Here is a 23102-nt window from a genome sequence, read left to right as displayed (position 1 = left end):
ATTGCTCAGGCGGTGAGTGTGGTAAGCAGATTCCAGGCAAACCCAGGGCAGGAGCATTGGACTGCTGTGAAGAACATACTCAAATACCTTCGAAGGACAAAAGAGTTTTGTCTGGTATTCGATGGTAGTTCACTACAAGTTCTAGGGTATACCGATGCCGATTTCCAGTCAGATCCAAATGATAGAAAGTCTACATCTGGGTATGTTTTCACGATAGGATCGTGTGCTGTTTGCTGGAAAAGCAGCAAACAGGGGTCCACTGCAGACTCCACAACCGAGGCTGAGTACATTGTCGTAAGTGAATCTGCCAAGGAAGCCGTGTGGATGAAGAAATTCATACACGAATTGGGAGCGATTCCATCTAGCACATCACCCATCCCGTTGTTGTGTGACAACAATGGAACGATCGCCCAGGCTAAAGAGCCTCGGGCTCACTCGAGGTCAAAGCACATCGAGACAATGTACCATGTACTGTGGGAGATCGTTGGTAGAGGGGATGTCATAATTCAAAAGGTAGCATCAGCGGATAATGTGGCAGACCCATTGACTAAGCCACTGACACAGAAGGTGCTTTAGAAACATGTGGAAAGTATGGGACTCCGGCTTGTACCAGATTGGACCTAAGTGTAAGTGGGAGCTGTTAGACAGTTTTGTATGCCCTTAGCTTCAATCCAATTTGAAGTACTTTTGTTATTTAGTGGAAATAAATAAAGTGCATGTTTGATTCATGTTGTTTGGTTTAATTCTATGTAAGACCCTAAAACTGGACACTTATAGAGACTCGTGCTAGTTTTAAATATTCACAGCCATTCGATAAGTCTGCGGAGATTTATCCTACAAAGACTGATACTGGTGTGCTACCAAATGTTGGGATGGCCTGTCTCAGCCACTAGGGTAAGACCCAAGGCACATGCAGTATGGGATCACTTGAATCCTTGAAGCAGACCAGATTTCCAGTATTGCCCTGGACCTTGGAGACAGATGGGCAAAATTTGAAAGTTACACCTGACACCTAGACTCGACTATGACATTTCACTAGGTGTCGGATCGGGCTGTCTTTGATATGCCAATCAGTGAGATCCTTAGATGGGGATCAAAACCTGGGTATGTTGGGACAGTCTGAGAATTCATCTGAGTGGGTGATCATAGTGACAGGATCAGCCCCTTTGTTGGACAAAGGGTAATGATCGGGAATGCACTCTCTCTAATGGAAACCAAACTGCCGGCAGTTGATTTCAATCGTTGGAATTTTGTTTTGCAAAATTAATATATTTATATATGTACAGTTTCGAATTGTTTGCAAATGGTTTTAATTCCCGGGATCCATGTGAGTGGAGAGTGCGGCATTGTTCCTTGCAGCCGAGGGAGAGGTCCTCTCTTGTCGGGCAGTGCTTGATCATTAAGGGCTGAGAGGTTAAGTGTAAGACCATTTAGGGTAGTACCTGATGGGCTAATCTTGCACATGCCCACAGTCCCTAGGTTTTTATAAGATGGCTTGGCCCAGGGGCCACTTAATGTAATTGTTGGGCCCATAGGGTCCATATGATGGGCACAGGGGTTTACTGAGTCTTTCAGTGAATTTGGCTAGGCCTTGTATTAAAGGCTGGGCCAAACCCATGTGGCTGGTGTGTAGATCAATGCTTGGGTCCCACGCCATACAAAGAAGCCCAACAGGGCAGCAGATTGGAAACTAGTTAAACACTAAACATCTAATGGGGCAAAAGCCCATTTCGAGCTGGGCTGATATGATCACCCATCTATGGGGTGAATCTGAGATTAATGTTAGTAAAAGGATTGGGCCTTTAACCTTATCCACTCCAGGAGACCAAATTCAAATTAGATTTGAATCTGGTAACCTCCTGATAAGATCAGGAGTAAACTAACTTAATCTGCAGATAGGATTAAGATAATCCCCTATCCAAATACAGATTTGGATTGGGATAACTCCTAATTAGGAGGTTTCTTAATCAAGAAGAAAGGAGGAGAAAAACAAGAGAAAAGACATCAGAATTCGAACTAGGGTTTTGGTGAAAAAAAAAAAAAACTCCCTACGAATTGAGATTAGATCTCATTCATACTCTAGAGAGAAGAAAAGCAGTTCAGCCATCTTCGTCCCTGGAGTTCTCCTCCTGCCGTCGCCATTCACTATTGCAAGATTCGATCTTTGCAACAATGGGAAGTCAAGAAATCAGTTCTTGACATCAGTCTTGCAAGAAAGACTGAAGAAGATTCGGTGTTCAGAGTTTCCAGAGGAATCTTGCAAAGGATCCAGTGTGTAGGACACACCCTGCTGGTTCCGTTCCATCCACAGCTGTGTCATCTTCAGCAGGAGCAGATCTTGATTTCTTCTTTGGGCGTGAACACCAACTTTGGGAGATACTGCTTCTCCGGATCAGGTATAATCCTCCCTTTTACCTTGTGGTTTAGATCTGGTTCGATTATGGTTCAAATAAGATCCTGGAATATGGTATTCTAAATTTAGGGAATACGATTCCCACTTGGAGGAAGGTAGGAAATTTTTGAAATTCGGCCACCCATTCCGCAACCCTTTCGGCGTCCATTAGATGGATCCTACCATTCCTTCAAGCAGAAGGCTGAGTGAAGGAGAAGTCACAGTCTACTTGAGGACTACTGCAACTGTTGCAGCCGCGGCCATAGGAACCGTGGAGTTATTTTTTAGAGAAAGAATAATTGTACTGAAAGATTGTCTTTATGTACAAAATTTAACGAGAAATTTGATTTCTGTCTCAAAACTGTGTGCAAATGGTTATTCTGTCTTCTTTAGTAATACGATTACTATTAAAAGAAACAACAGATTCATTGCATACGGGCAACTGGAGAACGGTCTCTATGTTCTACATCCTTCTCTAGAAACTAACATAACCGAAACTACGTCGGATGAAATCCCCAAGAAGAGAGCCCGTGATACAGTTAATCCCACGTGTCTATGGCATTACCGACTTGGCCACATCGGTGTTGACCAAATCACAATGTTGGTAAAGGATGGTCCTTTGGATTTTCTAACTGTAGAAGATCTTTCCACTTGTGAGCATTGCCTACAAGGCAAGATGATGAAATGAACATTTAATGGGAAGCCTGAAAGATGTACAGGCACACTTGACCGAATACATACTGATGTATGTGGTCCCCTGAGTGTTAGGACACAAAATCAACACGTGTATTTCATCACCTTCATAGATGATTTTTCACGATATGGTTACGTGTACCTAATGAGACACAAGTCTGAATCCTTTGAAAAGTTCAAAGAGTTTAGACAAGAGGTCGAGAAACAGTTAGGGAGAGAAATTAAAGCCCTTCGATCAGATCGAGGTGGCGAGTATCTCTCTGACGAATTCAGGGACTACTTAAAGGACAATGGGATAGTATCACAATTAGCTCCTCCTGCTACACAACAACTTAACGGTGTTTCAGAGAGGAGGAATAGGACCTTATTGGATATGGTCCGGTCGCTTCTAATACACTCATAGTTACCCACATCCTTTTGGGGTTACACATTAGAGACTGTGATTTATGTGCTGAATCGGGTTCCAACAAAATCGGTTCCGAATACTCCATATGAACTTTGGACCAGAAAGAAACCAAGTGTCAGACACTTGAAGATTTAGGGTTGTCCAGCACACGTTAAAAGAATGAGTGCAGACAAGTTGGAATCCAAGACCAGCCATTGCCTATTTGAAGGCTACCCAAAACGCTCTGTAGGTTATCTGTTCTATAACCCAAGTGAGCAGAAAGTGTTCTGCAGTCGAAATGCGCAATTCTTGGAAACCGATTATATCCTGGACACCCATCATCAGGAAATTGTTCTTGAGGAGGAGAGCTCAGGAGCAGTGGGAGATATCCCACAAGTTCCAGGTAGTGACCAACCTAGAAGATCCACTCGGGTATCCAGGCCACTAGTCCGTTGTGGTTATGACCAGGATAGTTACCTGGTGGAAACCTTGACTAGTGAGGAGGATCCCGTGACTTACGCGGAAGCTATGTTGGACATAGATTCCCAGAAGTGGGTGGAGGCCATGAAAGCAGAGATGGACTCAATGGAGACCAATGGAGTCTGGACTCTAGTAGATCCGCCCTCCGGGGTGAAAGCAATCGGTTGCAAATGGATTTACAAGAGGAAGAAGGGCCCCAATGGTAAGGTTGAGACCTTCATAGTTCGCCTAGTGGCAAAAGGGTACACTCAGAAAAAGGGCATCGATTATGAGGAAACCTTTTCGCCTGTGGCCATGCTTAAATCCATTAGGGTCCTGCTAGTTGTAGCAGTATACCATGATTATGAGATTTGGCATATGGATGTCAAAACTGCATTCCTGAATGGAGATCTTTCTGAAGATATCTATATGCAGCAGCCGCAAGGCTTCATTGCTGCAGGACAGGAAAACATGGTATGTAAACTTAACAAATCCATTTATGGACTTAAGCAAGCTTCTAAAAGTTGGAACATCCATTTTAATTCTGCTGTCAAATCGTTTGACTTCAAGCAGAATTCGGATGAACCCTATGTCTACAGGAAGTACAGTGGAGATAAGGTTACCTTCTTGGTTCTATATGTAGTTGACATTTTACTCATTGGGAATGATGTAGGAATGTTAACTACGGTGAAAGTATGGCTATCACAGCAATTCTCCATGAAAGATCTTGGAGAAGCCTCCTATATACTGGGTCTTCGACTTTATAGAGATAGATCGAAGCGGATAATAGGATTATCCCAATCTGCTTACATTGACAAAATATTCAAGAGATACAACATGGAAAACTCCAAGAAAGGAAATGTTCCTTTCAAGCACGGAGTCACTCTCTCCAAGAAGATGTCTCCCAAGACTTCTGAGGAGATTGATGGCATGAAAGACGTTCCTTATGCCTCAGCCGTAGGGAGCATCATGTATGCCATACTGTGCACTCGTCCTGACAGAGCTCAGGCAGTGAGTGTAGTAAGCAGATTTCAGGCCAACCCAGGGCAGGAGCGTTGGACTGCTGTGAAAAACATATTTAAGTATCTTCGAAGGACAAAAGAGTTTTGTCTAGTATTCGACGGTAGCTCACTACAGATGCCAATTTATAGTCAGACCCAGATGATAGAAAATCTACATCTGGATATGTTTTCACGATACGATCGTATGCTATTTGCTGGAAAAGCAGCAAACAGGGGTCCACTGTAGACTCCACGACTGAGGCGGAGTACATTGCCGCAAGTGAGGCTGCCAAAGAAGCCGTGTGGATGAAGAAGTTCGTTCACGAGTTGGGACTAGTTTCGTCCAGCACATCACCCATCCCATTGTTGTGTGACAACAATGGAGCCATTGCTTAGGCTAAGGAGCCGCGAGCCGACTCGAAGTCGAAGCACATCGAGAGGAAGTACCACGTACTGCGAGAGATTGTTGGTAGAGGGGACGTCCTGATTCAGAAGGTAGCGTCAGTGGAAAATGTAGCAGACCCATTGACAAAGCCACTATCACAGAAAGTGTTTAAGAAACACGTGGAAAGCATGGGACTCCAGCTAGTACCTGATTGGACCTAAGTGCAAGTGGGAGTTGTTAGACAGTTTTGTATGCCCTTAGCTTCAATCAGAATGATGTACTTTATGAGTTTATTGTAAATGAATAAAAGTGCATATTTGATTCATGTTCCCTTGGTTTGTTTCTGTATAATACCCTTAAACTGGACACTTAATGAGACACGTGTTAGTTTAGAATGTTTACAGTCAGTGGGTCGGTCTGGGGAGACCTATCCTAACAAGGCTGACACTGTGGTGCCACCATGTCGGTTGGGGTGGCCTGTCTCAGCTGCCAGGGTGAGACCCTAAGCACACACAGTGTAGGACTAATTGAATCTATGAACTGGACCAGATTTTCAGTATTGCCCTGGACCTTGGAGATTGATGGGCAAAACTGGTTCTCCGTATCGGGTATAATTCTCTCCTACTCCTTTTGGTTCAGATCTGATTCAGTTTAAGGTTCAAGAATGATCCTTGAAAATATGATTTTCTAAATAGGGAATGCGATTCCCAGTAGAAGGGAGAGAAAAATTTTTGAAATTCGCCCCTTATTCCGCAATCTTTGGGCGTCCATGGGATGGATCTCTCATCCCTTCAGGAAGGCCTTTAGAGAGTTCATCATATGAATCTCCCTATCACATGCACTCATATTAGTTGGAGGGAATAGTAAATTACGCCCTAGTTTGATCTAGGTCAAACCAAAGTGGCTCCCACTGACTTTCATAAAGCCAGATTTCGGTGGGCCCGAATCGGCTAGGGTCCCGCATGTAACCTCTCCATGAGGTGTGGGGCCCACCATTGAGGGAGGTCATCCAATGACCAAAAGGGACACCATGGCAATGTTGTGCATTCTGCCATGGTGTGCGCAAGAGCCACTATCGATTCAGCATGGGCCAAGCACTTATGGCCTATGTACAAAGCACATCACACATCCATACATCACATGCAAGGATAAATTGATCCAATCAATTAATTATATATAAAGCTCATTTGAAGCCCATTTTTAATCCATAATATTAACCATTAATATTATCCATATATATGGGCCGAATTGGGGTTGATGGGTTCGGCCCAAATAGCTTTATGCGCAGTGGGCTTTTAGCAGTTTAAACAACTTAAAACCGGGCCTTTACAGGTTGGGCCGAATTAAGCATTTAATTAACCATCAATCCTCAGGCCCATTTTGAGAAAAATTAGGGCTGATATTCAGCCTTGATCGAACCCTAGATTTGGTTCAAACAATTTGAATCAATCTTGGTTTGAATGGGTCTAGGGTTTGATCTTTAATTAAATCTTTAATTCAAGAAGATAATCTGAAATTAAATACTGATAAAAGATAAACAAGAATCAGTCAAACAGGGCTGTTCGCACAATCCGTCCTGCAAAACAGAGGTTATCCTTAATGGTCTTACACTCAACCTCATAGCCCATAATGATGAAACACTATCCGACAAGAGATGACCTCTCCCTCGGCTGCAAGGAACAATGCCCCTCTGCTTATATGGATCCCGGGAATTAAAACCTTTTGCAAACATTTTAGAAACCATAATGTATATATATACTTTTATATCTCATATAAAATATATTTTCCAAGACAAATCTCAACGATTGAAATCGGTTGCCGACAGTCTTCGTTTCCATCAGAGACAGTGCATCCCTGATCATTACCTTTGTTCGACAAAGGGGCTGATCCTGTCCCTATGATCACCCACTCAGATGAATTCTCAGACTGTCCCAACATACCCAGGTATTGACTGTTTGACAGTTTTGTATGCCCTCAGCTTCAATCAGAATGATGTCCTTTATGAGTTTTTTGTAAATAAATAAAAGTGCATACTTGATTCATGTTCCCTTGGTATGTTTCTGTATAATACCCTTAAACTGGACACTTAATGTGAAGGGATGAGAGATCCATCCTATGGATGCCCAAAGATTGCGGAATAAGGGGCGAATTTCAAAAATTTATCTCTCCCTTCAATTGGGAATCGTATTCCCTATTTAGAAAATCATATTTTCAAGGATCAATCTTGAACCATAAACTGAACCAGATCTGAACCAAAAGGAGTAGGAGAGGATTATACCTGATACGGATAAATACTATCTCCCAATGGAGGTGTTCACGCCCAAGGAAGGATCCAAAATCTGCTCCCACTGAAGATGGCGCAGTGAAGGATGGAGCAGAATCAACAACGTTCTTCAAAAGAACTTGACCCTTCACAAGAATCAACTGGACGGCTTGTGAGTACAGCTCAACCAATCTTTTCCCAAAAGATTGAGATCAAGATCAAATCTTGATTGCTCCCAGGAACTGGAGATCGAACTGAGGGAATGGCAATGGCAGGAAGGTGGCGGCAGGAGAGAATTCGCAGTATGCAGGAAATCTCTCAATCTCTCTTTCTTTAAGAGAAGAATGCGGTTGATTCTCATAAAAGGCTGCCGCCCCCTTCCCCTTTTATAATCTCAAAGGGATCAGCTCCTAATCAGATTAAGAGTTGCTAATCCAAATCATATTTGGGTTAGAAGTCCCTTAGTGATAAGGGATAATCCTTATCTTATCTGCAGATCAGATCAGCTATCTCCTAATATAATTAGGAGGTTTCAATATCTAAATCTCATTTAGATCTTGGACTCTCTGAGTGGAAAGGGTCTAAGCCCAATCCTTTTAGCTGACCCACTTCAGAATTCGCCCCCTTTAAATGACTGATCAAATCAGCCCAGTTCGAAATGGGCTTAAGGCCCATTTAAGGTTATGTACTCAAAAAGCCTTCCAAACTGCTACCCAGTTGGGCTTCCTTGTATGGCGTGGGACCCAAGCATTGATCTACACAACAGCCACATGGGTTCAGCCCAGCCTTTGTTACAAGGCCTGGCCGAATGCAATGCTGAAGACAGTGTACCACCCAAAACCCATCAAATTGGCTCTATGGGCCCAACACTTACACTAAGTGGCTCCTGGGCCAAGCCACCTTGTAACACCCAGGGACTATGGGCAGATGCAAGATTAGCCCATTAGGTGTTATCCTCAATGGTCTTACACTTAACCTCTCAGCCCATAATGATCATACACTGCCCGACAAGAGAGGACCTCTCCCTCGGCTGCAAGGAGCAGTGTTGCACTCTCCACTTATATGGATCTCGGGAATTAAAACCTTCTTGCAAACATTTTAGAAACCATAATATATATACTTTTATATCTTATATAAAATATATTTTGCAAAACAAATCTCAACGATTGAAATCGGCTGCCAGCAGTCTTGGCTTCCATCAGTGAGAGTGCATCCCTGATCATTACTTTGTCCGACAAAGGGGCTGATCCTATCACTATGATCACCCACTCAGATGAATTCTCGGACTGTCCCAACATACCCAGGTTTTTGACCCCCGCTAAGGATCTCACTGATTGGTACATCAAAGATAGCCCAATCCGACACCTAGTGCAGTATCATAATCGAGTCCAGGGGTCGGGTGTAACTTTCCAGTTTTGCCCATCAATCTCCAAGGTCCAGGGCAATACTGGAAATCTGGTCCAGTTCAAAGATTCAATTAATCCTACACTGTATGTGCCTAGGGTCTCACCCTGGCAGCTGAGACAGGCCACCCCAACCGACTTGGTGGCACCACAGTGTCAGCCTTGTCAAGATAGGTCTCCCCAGACCGACCCACTGGCTGTGAACATTCTAAACTAAAACGAGTATCATTAAGTGTCCAGTTTAAGGGTATTACACAGAAACATACCAAGGGACACATGAATCAAATATGTATCTTTATTCATTTACAATAAACTCATAAAGTACATCATTTTGATTGAAGCTAAGGGCATACAAAACTGTCTAACATAATGAGACTCGTGTTAGTTTTGAATGTTCCCTGCTGTTAGACAGTTTTGTATGCCCTTAGCTTCAATCAGAATGATGTACTTTATGAGTTTATTGTAAATGAATAAAGATACATATTTGATTCATGTTCCCTTGGTATGTTTCTGTGTAATACCCTTAAACTGGACACTTAATGAGACTCGTATTAGTTTAGAATGTTCACAGCCAGTGGGTCGGTCTGGGGAGACCTATCCTGACAAGGCTGACACTGTAGTGCCACCAAGTCGGTTGGGGTGGCTTGTCTCAGCTGCCAGGGTGAGACCCTAGGCTCATACAGTGTAGGATTAATTGAATCTTTGAACTGGACCAGATTTCCAGTATTGCCCTGGACCTTGGAGATTAATGGGCAAAACTGGAAAGTTACACCCGACCCCTAGACTCGATTATGATACTACACTAGGTGTCGGATTGGGCTTTCTTTGATGTACCAATCAGTGAGATCCTTAGCGGGGGTCAAAACCTGGGTATGTTGGGACAGTCCGAGAATTCATCTGAGTGGGTGATCATAGTGACCGGATCAGCCCCTTTGTCGGACAAAGGTAATGATATATTTTATATAAGATATAAAAGTATATATGTATGGTTTCTAAATTGTTTGCAAGAAGGTTTTAATTCCCGGGATCCATATAAGTGGAGAGTGCAACACTGTTCCTTGCAGCCGAGGGAGAGGTCCTCTCTTGTCGGGCAGTGTATGATCATTATGGGCTGAGAGGTTAAGTGTAAGACCATTGAGGATAATACCTGATGGGTTAATCTTGCATCTGCCCACAGTCCCTGGGTGTTACAAGGTAGCTTGGCCCGGGGGCCACTTAGTGTAAGTGTTGGGCCCATAGAGCCCATTTGATGGGTTTCAGGGGGTGCACTGTCATTAACAGTGTATTCGGCCAGGCCTTGTAACAAAGGCTGGGCCGAACCCATGTGGCTGATGTGTAGATCAATGCTTGGGTCCCACGCCATACAAGGAAGCCCAACTGGGCAGCAATTTGGATGGTTTTTGAGTACATAACCTTAATGGGCCTTAAGCCCATTTCGAACTCGGCTGATTTGATCAGTCATTTAAAGGGGGCGAATTCTGAAGTGGGTCAGCTAAAAGGATTGGGCTTAGACCCTATCCACTTAGAGAGTCCAAGATCTAAATAAGATTTAGATCTGGAAACCTCCTAATTAGATTAGGAGACAGCTGATCTGATTTGCAGATAAGATAAGGATTATCCCTTATCACTAAGGGACTTCTAACCCAAATATGATTTGGATTAGCAGCTCCTAATCTGATTAGGAGCTGATCCCTTTGAGATTATAAAAGGGGAAGGGGGCGGCAGCCTTTTACATCATCAACAGCATTCTTCTCTTAAAGAAAGAGAGATTGATAGATTTCCTACATACTGCGAATTCTCTCCTGCCGCCACCTTCCTACTTTTGCCATTCCTTCAGTTCGATCTCTAGTTCTTGGGAGCAATCCAGATTGGATCTTGATTTCAATCTTTTAGGGAAAAGATTGGTTGGAGCTGTACTCAAGTCGTCCAGTTGATCCTTACGAAGGATCAAGTTCTTTTGAAGAACGTTGCTGATTCTGCTCCACCCTGCACTGCGCCATCTTCAGTGGGAGCAGATTTTGGATCCTTCCTTGGGCGTGAACACCTCCATTGGGAGATAGTATTTCTCCGTATCAGGTATAATCCTCTCCCACTCCTTTTGGTTCAGATCTGGTTTAGTTTATGGTTCAAGATTGATCCTTGAAAATATGATTTTCTAAATGGGGAATACGATTCCCAGTTGAAGGGAGAGATAAAATTTTTGAAATTCGCCCCTTATTCCGCAATCTTTGGGCGTCCATAGGATGGATCTCTCATCCCTTCACCTGCCAGTGGGTCGGTCTGGGGAGACCAATCCTAACAAGGCTGAAACAATGGTGCCACAAAGTCGGTTGGGGTGGCCTGTCTCAGCTGCCAGGGTGAGACCCTAAGCACACACAGTGCAGGATTAATTGAATCTATGAACCGGACCAGATTTCCAGTATTGCCCTGGACCTTGGAGATTAATGGGCAAAACTAGAAAGTTACACCCGACCCCTAGACTCGATTATGATACTGCACTAGGTGTCGGATTGGGCTGTCTTTGATGTACCAATCAATGAGATCCTTAGCGGGGGTCAAAAACCTGGGTATGTTGAGACAGTCCGAGAATTCATCTGAGTGGGTGATCATAGTGACAGGATCAGCCCCTTTGTCGGACAAAGGTAATGATTGGGGATGCACTCTCACAGATGGAAACCAAGACTGCCGGCAGCCGATTTCAACCGTTGAGATTTGTTTTGCAAAGTATATTTTATATGAGATATAAAAGTATATATATTATGGTTTCTCAAATGTTTGCAAAAAGGTTTTAATTCCTGGGATCCATATAAGTGGAGAGTGCAACACTGTTCCTTGCAGCCGAGGGAGAGGTCCTCTCTTGTCGGGCAGTGTATGATCATTATGGGCTAAGAGGTTAAGTGTAAGACCATTGAGGAAAATACCTGATGGGCTAATCTTGCATCTGCCCACAGTCCCTGGGTGTTATAAGGTGGCTTGACCCAAGGACCACTTAGGGTAAGTGTTGGGCCCATAGAGCCCATTCGATGCGTTTCAGGGAGTGTGCTGTCGTTAACAGTGTATTCGGCCAATCCTTATAACAAAGGTTGGGCTGAACCCATGTGGCTGATGTGTAGATCAATGCTTGGGTCCCACGCCTGACAAGGAAGCCCAACTGTGCAACAGTTAGGAAGGTTAAGTGAGCACATAAGCTTAATGGGCCTAAAGCCCATTTCGAAATGGGCTATACATTTAGTTAATTAAAGGGACGAATTTTGATATGGATTAGCAGATAGGATAGGGTCTTAATCCTATCCACTCAGAGAGTTCAGATCTGAATATGACTCAGATCTAGAAACCTCCTAATGAGATTAGGAGAAAGCTAATCTAATATGCAGATAAGATAAGGGTTTATCCCCATCACCTAAAGAGAAGTCTTATCCAAATTTGATTTGGATAAGCTGCTCCTAATTGGATTAGGAGCTGATCTTTTAGGTTAACAAAAGAAGAAGGGGGCGCCAGCCTTTAGAGGAGACACAGATCATCAGATTTTCTTTAGTGTTGAAATCAAGAAGAGAGAATTCTGCACCCTGCGAATACTCTCTTGCCGCCTCCTTGTTCTTGCCGCCCTGTTTGCCAGTTCGATCTCCAGTTGTGGGAGAAATCAAGATTGGATCTTGACATCAGTTCTTTAAGAAAGGATTGAAAGGAAGTTCTGCTCACGTACCATCCTGCTGATTCTTGCGAAGGACAGAGTTCTTGGAGAAGAACACTGCTGATTCTGCTCCATCCTGCACTGCGCCATCTGTTAGACAGTCTTGTATGGCCTTAGCTTCAATCCGATTTGATGTACTTTTGTTATTTAGTGGAAATAAATAAAGTGCATGTTTGATTCATGTTGTTTGGTTTAATTCTATGTAAGACCCTAAAACTGGACACTTATAGAGACTCATGTTAGTTTTAAATATTCACAGTCGTTGGATAAGTCTGGGGAGATTTATCCTGCCAAGGCTGATACTGGTGTGCCACCAAGTGTTGGGATGGCCTGTCTCAGCCACCAGGGTAAGACCGGAGGCACATGCAGTATGGGATTACTTGAATCCTTGAACCGGACCAGATTTCCAGTGTTGCCCTGGACCTTGGAGACAGATGGGCAAAATTGGAAAGTTACACCTGACCCCTAGACTCGATTATGACATTTCACTAGGTATCGGATTGGGCTGTCTTTGATATGCCAATCAGTGAGATCCTTAGATGGGGATCAAAACCTGGGTATGTTGGGACAGTCTGAGAATTCATCTGAGTGGGTGATCATAGTGACAGGATCAGCCCCTTTGTCGGACAAAGGGTAATGATCGGCAATGCACTCTCCCTGATGGAAACCAAACTGCCAGCAGTTGATTTCAATCGTTGGAATTTTGTTTTGCAAAATTAATATATTTATATATATATATGTATGGTTTCAAATTGTTAGCAAATGGTTTTAATTCCTGGGATCCATGTGAGTGGAGAGTGCGGCACTGTTCCTTGCAGCCGAGGGAGAGGTCTTCTCTTGTCAGGCAGTGCTTGATCATTAAGGGCTGAGCGGTTAAGTGTTAGACCATTTAGGATAGTACCTGATGGGATAATCTTGGACCTACCCACAGTCCCTAGGTTTTTATAAGATGGCTTGGCCCAGGGACCACTTATCTATTCTACCATCAAAACCTGGGTTTTTATAAGTGGTCCCTGGGCCAAGCCATCTTATAAAAACCCAGGGACTATGGGCAGGTACAAGATTAGCCCATCAGGTACTATCCTAAAAGGTCTTACACTTAAGCTCTCAACCCTTAATGATCAAGCACTGCCCGACAAGAGAGGACCTCTCCCTCGGCCGCAAGGTACAGTGCCGCACTCTCCACTCACATGGATCCCGGGAAATAAAACCATTTGCAAAAAATTCGAAACCGTACATATATATATATAAATATATTAATTTTGCAAAACAAAATTCCAACGATTGAAATCAATTGCCGGCAGTTTGGTTTCCATCAGAGAGAGTGCATTCCCGATCATTACCCTTTGTCCGACAAAGGGGCTGATCCTGTCACTATGATCACCCACTGAGATGAATTCTCAGACTGTCCCAACATACCCAGGTTTTAATCCCCATCTAAGGATCTCACTGATTGGCATATCAAAGACAACCCGATTCGACACGTAGTGAAATGTCATAATCGAGTCTAGCGGTCGGGTGTAACTTTCCAATTTTGCCCATCTATCTCCAAGGTCCAGGGCAATACTGGAAATCTGGTCCGATTCAAGGATTCAAGTAATCCCATACTGCATGTGCCTCGGGTCTTACCCTGGTGGTTGAGACAGGCCATCCCAACACTTGGTGGCACACCAGTATCAGCCTTGGCAGGATAAATCTCCCAGACTTATCCAACGGCTGTGAATATTTAAAACTAACACGAGTCTCTATAAGTGTCCAGTTTTAGGGTCTTACACAAAATTAAACCAAACAACATGAATCAAACATGCACTTTAGTTATTTCCACTAAATAACAAAAGTACATCAAATCGGATTGAAGCTAAGGGCATACAAAACTGTCTAACACAAGGCTCGTCTGGTGGCGATAGGGTACACTCAGAAAGAGGGCATCGATTATGAGGAAACCTTTTCACCTGTGGCCATGCTTAAATCCACTAGGATCCTGCTAGCTGTAGTAGCATACCATGATTATGAGATTTGGCTGATGGATGTCAAAACTGCATTCCTGAATGGAGATCTTACTGAAGATATCTATATGCAGCAGCCACAAGGCTTCATTGCTGCAAGACAGGAAAACATGGTAGGTAAACTTAATAGATCCATTTATGGACTTAAGCAAGCTTCTAGAAGTTGGAACATTTGTTTTAACTCTGTTGTCAAATCGTTTGACTTCGAGCAGAATCCGAATGAACCCTGTGTCTACAGGAAGTACAGTGGAGATAAGGTTACCTTCTTGGTTCTGTATGTAGATGACATTCTACTGATTAGGAATGATGTTGGAATGTTAACTACGGTGAAAGTATGGCTATCACAGCAATTCTCCACGAAAGATCTTGGAGAAGCCTCCTATATACTGGGTCTTCGACTCTATAGAGATAGATCGAAGCGGATAATAGGATTATCCTAATCTGCTTACATTGACAAAATAGTCAAGAGATACAGCATGGAAAATTCCAAGAAAGGAAATGTTCCTTTCAGGCACGGAGTCACTCTCTCCAAGAAGATGTGTCCCAAGACTTCTGAGGAGATTGATGGCATGAAAGACGTTCCTTATGCCTCAGTCGTAGGGAGCATCATGTATGCCATGCTGTGCACTCGTCCTGACATAGCTCAGGCAGTGAGTGTAGTAAGCAGATTTCAGGCCAACCCAGGGCAGGAGCATTGGACTGCTGTGAAAAACATACTTAAGTACGTTCGAAGGACAAAAGAGTTTTGTCTAGTATTCGATGGTAGCTCACTACATATCCAAGGGTATACAGATGCCGATTTTCAGTCGGACCCAGATGATAGAAAGTCTACATCTAGATATGTTTTCACGATAAGATCGTGTGCTGTTTGCTGGAAAAGTAGCAAACAGGGGTCCTAAGTAGAAAATTAAAAGTCCACAACCGAAGCCGAACACATTGTCGTAAGTGAGGCTGCCTTATGAATGAAAGTGCTCATTCATGAATTTGGAATTCAGCACATCACCCATTCCACTGTTGTGTGACAACAGGAGGTTGATGTTGAGAGGTAGCAGTAGCGGAGAATGTGGCAGACCCATTGATTAAGCCACTGTCACAGAAAGTGTTTGAGAAATACGTGGAAAGCATGGGACTCCGGCTGGTACCTGATTGGACCTAAGTGCAAGTGGGAGCTGTTAGACAGTTTTGTATGCCCTTAGCTTCAATCAGAATGATGTACTTTATGAGTTTATTGTAAATAAATAAAAGTGCATATTTGATTCATGTTCCCTTGGTATGTTTCTATGTAATACCCTTAAACTGGACACTTAATGAGACTCGTTAGTTTAGAATGTTCACAGCCAGTGGGTCGGTCTGGGGAGAGCTATCCTGACAAGGCTGACACTGTGGTGCTACCAAGTCGATTGGGGTGTCCTGTCTCAGCTGCCAGGGTGAGACCCTAAGCACACAGAGTGTAGGATTAATTGAATCTATGAACTAGACCAGACTTTCAGTATTGCCCTGGACCTTGGAGATTGATGGGCAAAACTGGAAAGTTACACCTGACCCCTACACTCGATTATGATACTGCACTAGGTGTCGGATTAGGCTGTCTTTGATTTACCAATTAGTGAGATCCTTAGCAGGGGTCAAAACCTGTGTATGTTGGGACAGTCCGAGAATTCATCTGAGTGTGTGATCATAGTGATAGGATCAGCCCCTTTGTCGGACAAAGGTAATGATCGGGGATGCACTCTCACTGATGGAAACCAAGGCTGCCGGCAGCCGATTTCAACCGTTGAGATTTGTTTTGCAAAGTATATTTTATATGAGATATAAAAGTATATATATTATGGTTTCTCAAATGTTTGCAAAAAGGTTTTAATTCCCGGGATCCATATAAGTGGAGAGTGCAACACTGTTCCTTGCAGCCGAGGGAGAGGTCCTCTCTTGTCGGGTTGTGTATGATCATTATGGGCTGAGAGGTTAAGTGTAAGGCCATTGAGGATAATACCTGATGGGCTAATCTTGCATCTGCCCACAGTCCCTGGGTGTTACAAGGTGGCTTGGCCCAGGGACAACTTAGGGTAAGTGTTGGGCCCATAGTGCCCATTCGATGGGTTTCAGGGAGTACACTGTCTTTAACAGTGTACTCCCTATGATCTCCTTTTGCAGATCGGCCACATCAGCTTCCTTATCATCCTTCTGGGTCTCACCAATTGTCTTCCCGCTTCCTAAAGCTATGGCATTTACTTGCTCTTTTGCATTCTTCTCCATATTGCTGGGCAACTGTTCCTCTTTTCTTTCTGACAACATATGCACTATCTGCCCACTTGAACTTCTAAGTTCTTAATCGATGCTTCATGGCTTTGGAACCTTGCTTCAGTGGCATTAATGAACTTAGAGATCATTTCCTCTAGATTGTTCTTTTTTTCTTATGGGGGCGGCTGTGGTTGGAAACCCATCGGTGCCTTTTGCTGATTGTTACTCCATGAAAAGTTCGGGTGATTCCTCCACCCTGGGTTGTATGTATTGGAGTATGGGTTGACGTTTGACCTGCCAGCATGAGAGATAAAATTAGTATTCTCATGTGAAATAAAAGGACTATTTAATTGACAATCAGAATTAGTATGTCCTATTTGACCACATAAATCGCATGAGATGCTAGATGGTGTATTCATGGCTGCAATACTAAAATTATCCAGTCTCTTATTTAGGTTGGCAATTTGTGCAGATAGGGATGCAAAGGAATCAATGTGGTGTACTCCCCTCTGATTGATTCGATCATTGCTCCATTGGTAGCTGTTTGACACCATCTCCTCTATTAGGTCATAGGCTTCCTCTGGTGTTCTTCTCATGAAAGCGCCACCTGCGGCTGCATTAATAATAGATCGATAAGGGGGGGTAATGCCATTATAAAAGGTCTGATTTTGATACCAAACTGGTATTCCATGGTGAGGATACTCCCTAAGCATCTCTTTAAATAAAGAAGGGTTCTTTCTATTTCAGGATCGAATCTTGCTAGTCCTTCTCTTCTAGTTGTGTCATGCACTAATAAATCTGAATCAGCAAGAATTCGAATAAATAAAAATAATAACAGAAATAAAAAGAAAATAAAAACAGAAATAGAAGGTCCAAATTAATCAAGGTTAACAAATTCTAATATTATTTTAGGATTATATCCCCGGCAACGGCGCCAAAAACTTGATAGCTATGAATATATAACCCTAGCAAGTGCACTAGTTATCAAGTAGTATAAAATATCGTTCCCACGAGGATTTAACAAAATAAGTATTAGAACCATAGTCTTCCCTAATTATTTGGGCAACTGAAATTCAGAATTGAGCAAGGATTATTGAGAATAAAAATTAGCATAAGAAAAAAAAGCGAAGGTGATCACTAATCGAATCTGCAAAGGATGGAATCACTAGGGCTTTTGGTCCACCTAACCAATGCAATGAATATTTATGGGTTCGATTTACCAAGATTAGTTGTCAATCTCATAAGCTGAAGTCTTTCCAATTTTATTTAATATTCTCCCTTGAGATATACTAAACCTACGGCCATCAGGTAGCCCTTCGATCTCTCGAGTAGAACTCTCAAGATGGGAGTGCATTAAGTCCAAGAAGACCATGAAATTCAGATGAATCATGTATATATATCTCTATATACCATTCAATTCACACTATGAATTATTCAGTCGATTATGTGAATTCCTCTCTCGATTCATTCACATAACTCAAATCAATTAAGAGGTGGCCAAGTTCTTAATTGCATTAAGCACAATAATTCATAGACTATATGAAAATCACAATCTTGGATAAATCATAAAGATAAAAATATATTCATTAACGTAATTAGGCTTTCCTCAGCCCTAGCAAGAAATAAACCAGTTCATGATAAGAGAATTAAAACAACCAAAGGGAAAGAAGGAACTCTTGAATTCGTCCATGGTGCTGAGATCTCCTCTTTTTGTCACCACCTTCTTCTTGAGATTTCTTGAATTCTTGATCTATTTTCCTCTCTTTCTTGACTTATTTTCTCCTCTCCTGACTAATAGCTCAATGCAATTCATGATCCCCTCCAGAGATTGAGTGATGCCTAAAGCTGGTCCTTCCCCTCCTTTATATAGCTTAAGGGGAGGGGGTGGTCTTCTACTTCCTCTTGAAGTTTATCATACAAGTCCTATTCTAATTATACTCTTATCTTTTTATCTAATGAACTCAATCCTTTTATCTTTCTAAGATTACATCAAGAATTTAGATCTGAAAGGACTCTTCTCAGTTTCTTGTTCTTGGAATCGTATTAGACCTCCTCTGCGAATTGGGCTGCTGCCAAGCTTTTCTACAAGTTGGGCTATAGCTGCGGATCGGGCCTTCCTACGAATTTTCCATGAATTTGGGGCCGGATGTGACTTCGATGCATGCCGAATCTGTGAAAGCCCAAAACATAAAAGTTGTGGATATTTCTCTTATCTTTCCAGTGAGTCGTGAATCGGCCCAATCAGAGTTCAGATACGCGAGTTAGGCCCAGATTACGGAACGGTGCCGAAACTGTGAAAAATCATCCGATTTGTCTTTCTTTGCTCCTGATGCATTCTTTCATGCCCTGAACAGAAATATGAGTCCAATTAGGTGCTAATTCAGTATAAAAGACAGAATAATTGGGTATAAAAATATGATAAATTCTACTCTCATAACCTGGGCTGAACCCATGTGGCTGATGTGTAGATCAATGCTTGGGTCCCACGCCATACAAGGAAGCCCAACTGGGCAGCAGTTAGGAAGGTTAAGTGAGCACATAAGCTTAATGGGCCTAAAGCCCATTTTGAACTGGGCTATTCATTTAGTTAATTAAAGGGGCAAATTCTGAGATGGATTAGTAGATAGGATAGGGTCTTAATCCTATCCACTCAGAGAGTTCAGATCAGAATAAGATTCAGATCTAGAAACCTCCTAATGAGAATAGGAGAAAGCTAATCTAATCTGAAGATAAGATAAGGGTTTATCCCCATCACCTAAAGAGAAGTCTTATCCAAATATGATTTGGATAAGCTGCTCCTAATTGGATTAGGAGCTGATCTTTTAGGTTAACAAAAGAAGAAGGGGGCGGCAGCCTTTAGAGGACACAAAGATCAACAGATTTTCTTTCGTGCTGAAATCAAGAAGAAAGAATTCTGCACCCTGCGAATACTCTCTTGCCGCCTCCCTGTTCTTGCCGCCCTATTTTCCAGTTCGATCTCCAGTTGTGGGAGAAGTCAAGATTGGATCTTGACATCAGTTCTTTAAGAAAGGATTGAAAGGAAGTTGTGCTCACGTACCATCCTGCTGATTCTTGCGAAGGACAAAGTTCTTGGAGAAGAACACTGCTGATTCTGCTCCATCCTGCACTGCGCCATTTTCAGTGGGAGCAGTTTTTGGATCCTTCTTTGGGCGTTAACACCTTCGTTGGGAGATACTACTTCTCCGTATCAGGTATAATTCTCTCCTACTCCTTTTGGTTCAGATCTGGTTCAGTTTAAGGTTCAAGAATGATCCTTGAAAATATGATTTTCTAAATAGGGAATGCGATTCCCAGTTGAAGGGGGAGAAAAATTTTTGAAATTCACCCCTTATTCCGCAATCTTTGGGCGTCCATGGGATGGATCTCTCATCCCTTCACAAATCGCTCCAACAACTAAGAATGGCCATGCACCACCACCCATAGAATCAAGAAAGAGTACTCAGTCTATCAATCCATACTATGTCTGGACCTAGTAAGTTTCCCCGTGTTGAGTCAAATTAAGTCGCAAGCTCCACTCCTGGTGGTGCCCTTCCATCAAATCCTTTAAGTTTCAGCCTTGCGACCATACTCCCCCCAGAACCCAAAGACTTTGATTTCTGATAAGGTGTCGGTGGAGTCCTAAAAGCAAGTTCTGCCGCTCCCTGGTCGGCAAATGCTTTCGAGCCCCCAACTTTTGTTCTTGATTAATGAAAATATCCTTGGCAAATGCTTTCGCAGTGGTTCGTCTTTCATAAATTGAAGAATTTCAGCTATGACTATGAAATACGAATGCCCCCGACTGTCCCTGTTAATCATTACTCCGATCCCGAAGGCCAACATAATAGGACACAAATCCTAAGATGTTATCCCATCCTAATGTATATAGAGCGTAGGCTTGCTTTGAGCACTCTAATTTCATCAAAGTAACAACCCCAAAGGCACGACCCAGCCAATTAAGGCCAGGAAAGCATCGTCGGTAGAAGGGACGAGACGACCGGTGCACACCGCAAGGCGGACCGGTCAACCCAACCCAAGGTCCAACTACGAGCTTTTTAACTGCAACAACTTAAATATACGCTATTGGAGCTGGAATTACCGCGGCTGCTAGCACTAGACTTGCCCTCCAATGGATCATCGTTAAGGGATTTAGATTGTACTCATTTCAATTATCAGATTCGTAGAGCCCGGTATTGTTATTTATTGTCACTACCTCCCCGTGTCAGGATTGGATAATTTGCACGCCTGCTACTTTCCTTGGATGTGGTAGCCGTTTCTCAGGCTCCCTCTCCGTAATCGAACCCTAATTCTCCGTCACCCGTCACCACCATAGTAGGCCACTATCCTACCATCGAAAGTTGATGGGGCAGAAATTAGAATGATGCGTGAGCCGATAACGAAGGATCAAAAAGCAACGTCGCTATGAACGCTTGGCTGCCACAAGCCAGTTATCCCTGTGGAAACTTTTTTGACACCTCTAGCTTCAAATTCCGGAGGTCTAAAGGATTGATAGGCCACGCATTCACTCTCATCAGCTGGGCCGAACCCATGTGGCTGATGTGTAGATCAATGCTTGGGTCCCACACCATACAAGGAAGCCCAACTGGGCAGCAGTTAGAACGATAAGTGAGCACATAAGCTTAATGGGCCTAAAGCCCATTTCGAACTGGGCTATTCATTTAATTAATTAAAGAGGTGAATTCTGAGATGGATTAGCACATAGGATAGGGTCTTAATCCTATCCACTCAGAGAATCTAGATCTGAATATGATTCAGATCTAGAAACCTCCTAATGAGATTAGGGGAAAGCTAATCTAATCTGCAGATAAGATAAGGGTTTATCCCTATCACCTAAAGAGAAGTCTTATCCAAATATGATTTGGATAAGCTGCTCCTAATTGGATTAGGAGCTGATCTTTTAGGTTAAAAAAAGAAGGGGGCGGCAGCCTAAGAGACAACATCAGATTTTCTTTAGTGCTGAAATCAAGACGAGAGAATTCTGCACCCTGCGAATACTCCCTTGCCGCCTTCCTGTTCTTGCCGCCCTGTTTGCTAGTTCGATCTCTAGTTGTGGGAGAAGTCAAGATTGGATCTTGACATCAGTTCTTTAAGAAAGGATTGGAAGGAAGCTGTTCTCACGTACCATCCTGCTGATTCTTGCGAACGACAGAGATCTTGGAGAAGAACACTACTGATTTTGCTCCATCCTGCACTGCACCATCTTCAGTGGGAGCAGTTTTTGGATCCTTCCTTGGGCGTGAACACCTCCATTGGGAGATACTACTTCTTTGTATCAGGTATAATTCTCTCCTACTCCTTTTGGTTCAGATCTGATTCAGTTTAAGGTTCAAGAATGATCCTTGAAAATATGATTTTCTAAATAGGGAATGCGATTCCCATTTGAAGGGAGAGAAAAATTTTTGAAATTCACCCCTTATTCCGCATTCTTTGAGCATCCATGGGATGGATCTCTCATCCCTTCAGGGGAATCCTTGTTAGTTTCTTTTCCTCCGCTTATTGATATGCTTAAATTCAGCGGGTGGCCCCTCTTGACCTGGGGTCACAAGGCAGGCTCTGTCAACAACGGATCCCTCATCGGGTCATGTACTCGACACCCCAATGACAACACAACATACACGACGTCAAGCATTCCACCACCTAAGATTGAACCACCAACCGTCGTGGCACTTTGTTGTCGGGGGCCATCATTTGGCCCAACCGCACGAAAACGGAACGGGAGGCCAACATCTGCACCAACAAACCAATACCTGATGAGGCAAGGGAGGGAGGGGCAACGATGCGTGACGCCCAGGCAGGCGTGCCCTTGGCCCAGGGGCCTCAGGCACAACATTCATTCAAAGACTCGATGGTTGATGGGATTCTGCAATTCACACCAAGTATCGCATTTCGCTTCGTTCTTCATCAATGCGAGAGCCGAGATATCCGTTGCCGAGAGTCATTTTTGAATACACAAGCAATGCTGGGATTGTGCACCCTTCCATGAAGATTCCTTGGCGCCATCCGCACTCGGAGTTGGTTGTTAGCTAGGAAGCCATGAGACAAAGTGTCGAGAGCAACCCCTAACAAGCAAGAGATGGCAATAGTGGTCATACCCCAAGACCACCCCTCGTGGCCCCTTGTGGGCATCACAAGTTCACAGGTCTTTCCGTGAGGCAGGCATTTGTTAGA

The 23102-nt window shown here is 43.3% G+C and overlaps 1 non-coding gene across 1 annotated transcript; it reads right to left on the bottom strand.

Moving 5' to 3' along the window:
• Positions 1-22715: 22715 nt before the first annotated feature.
• Positions 22716-22871, bottom strand: LOC148803160 (5.8S ribosomal RNA). Its single transcript, XR_016081581.1, has one exon. It is a non-coding gene; the product is annotated as a 5.8S ribosomal RNA (ribosomal RNA).
• Positions 22872-23102: the final 231 nt, after the last annotated feature.

This window comes from Nelumbo nucifera, chromosome 1, assembly GCF_055504915.1.
Source record: "Nelumbo nucifera cultivar China Antique chromosome 1, China Antique-T2T, whole genome shotgun sequence".
Classification (NCBI taxonomy): Eukaryota; Viridiplantae; Streptophyta; class Magnoliopsida; order Proteales; family Nelumbonaceae; genus Nelumbo; species Nelumbo nucifera.
Note: the sequence above shows the minus strand (reverse complement) of the source record. Positions and strands in the feature narration are given on the sequence as shown.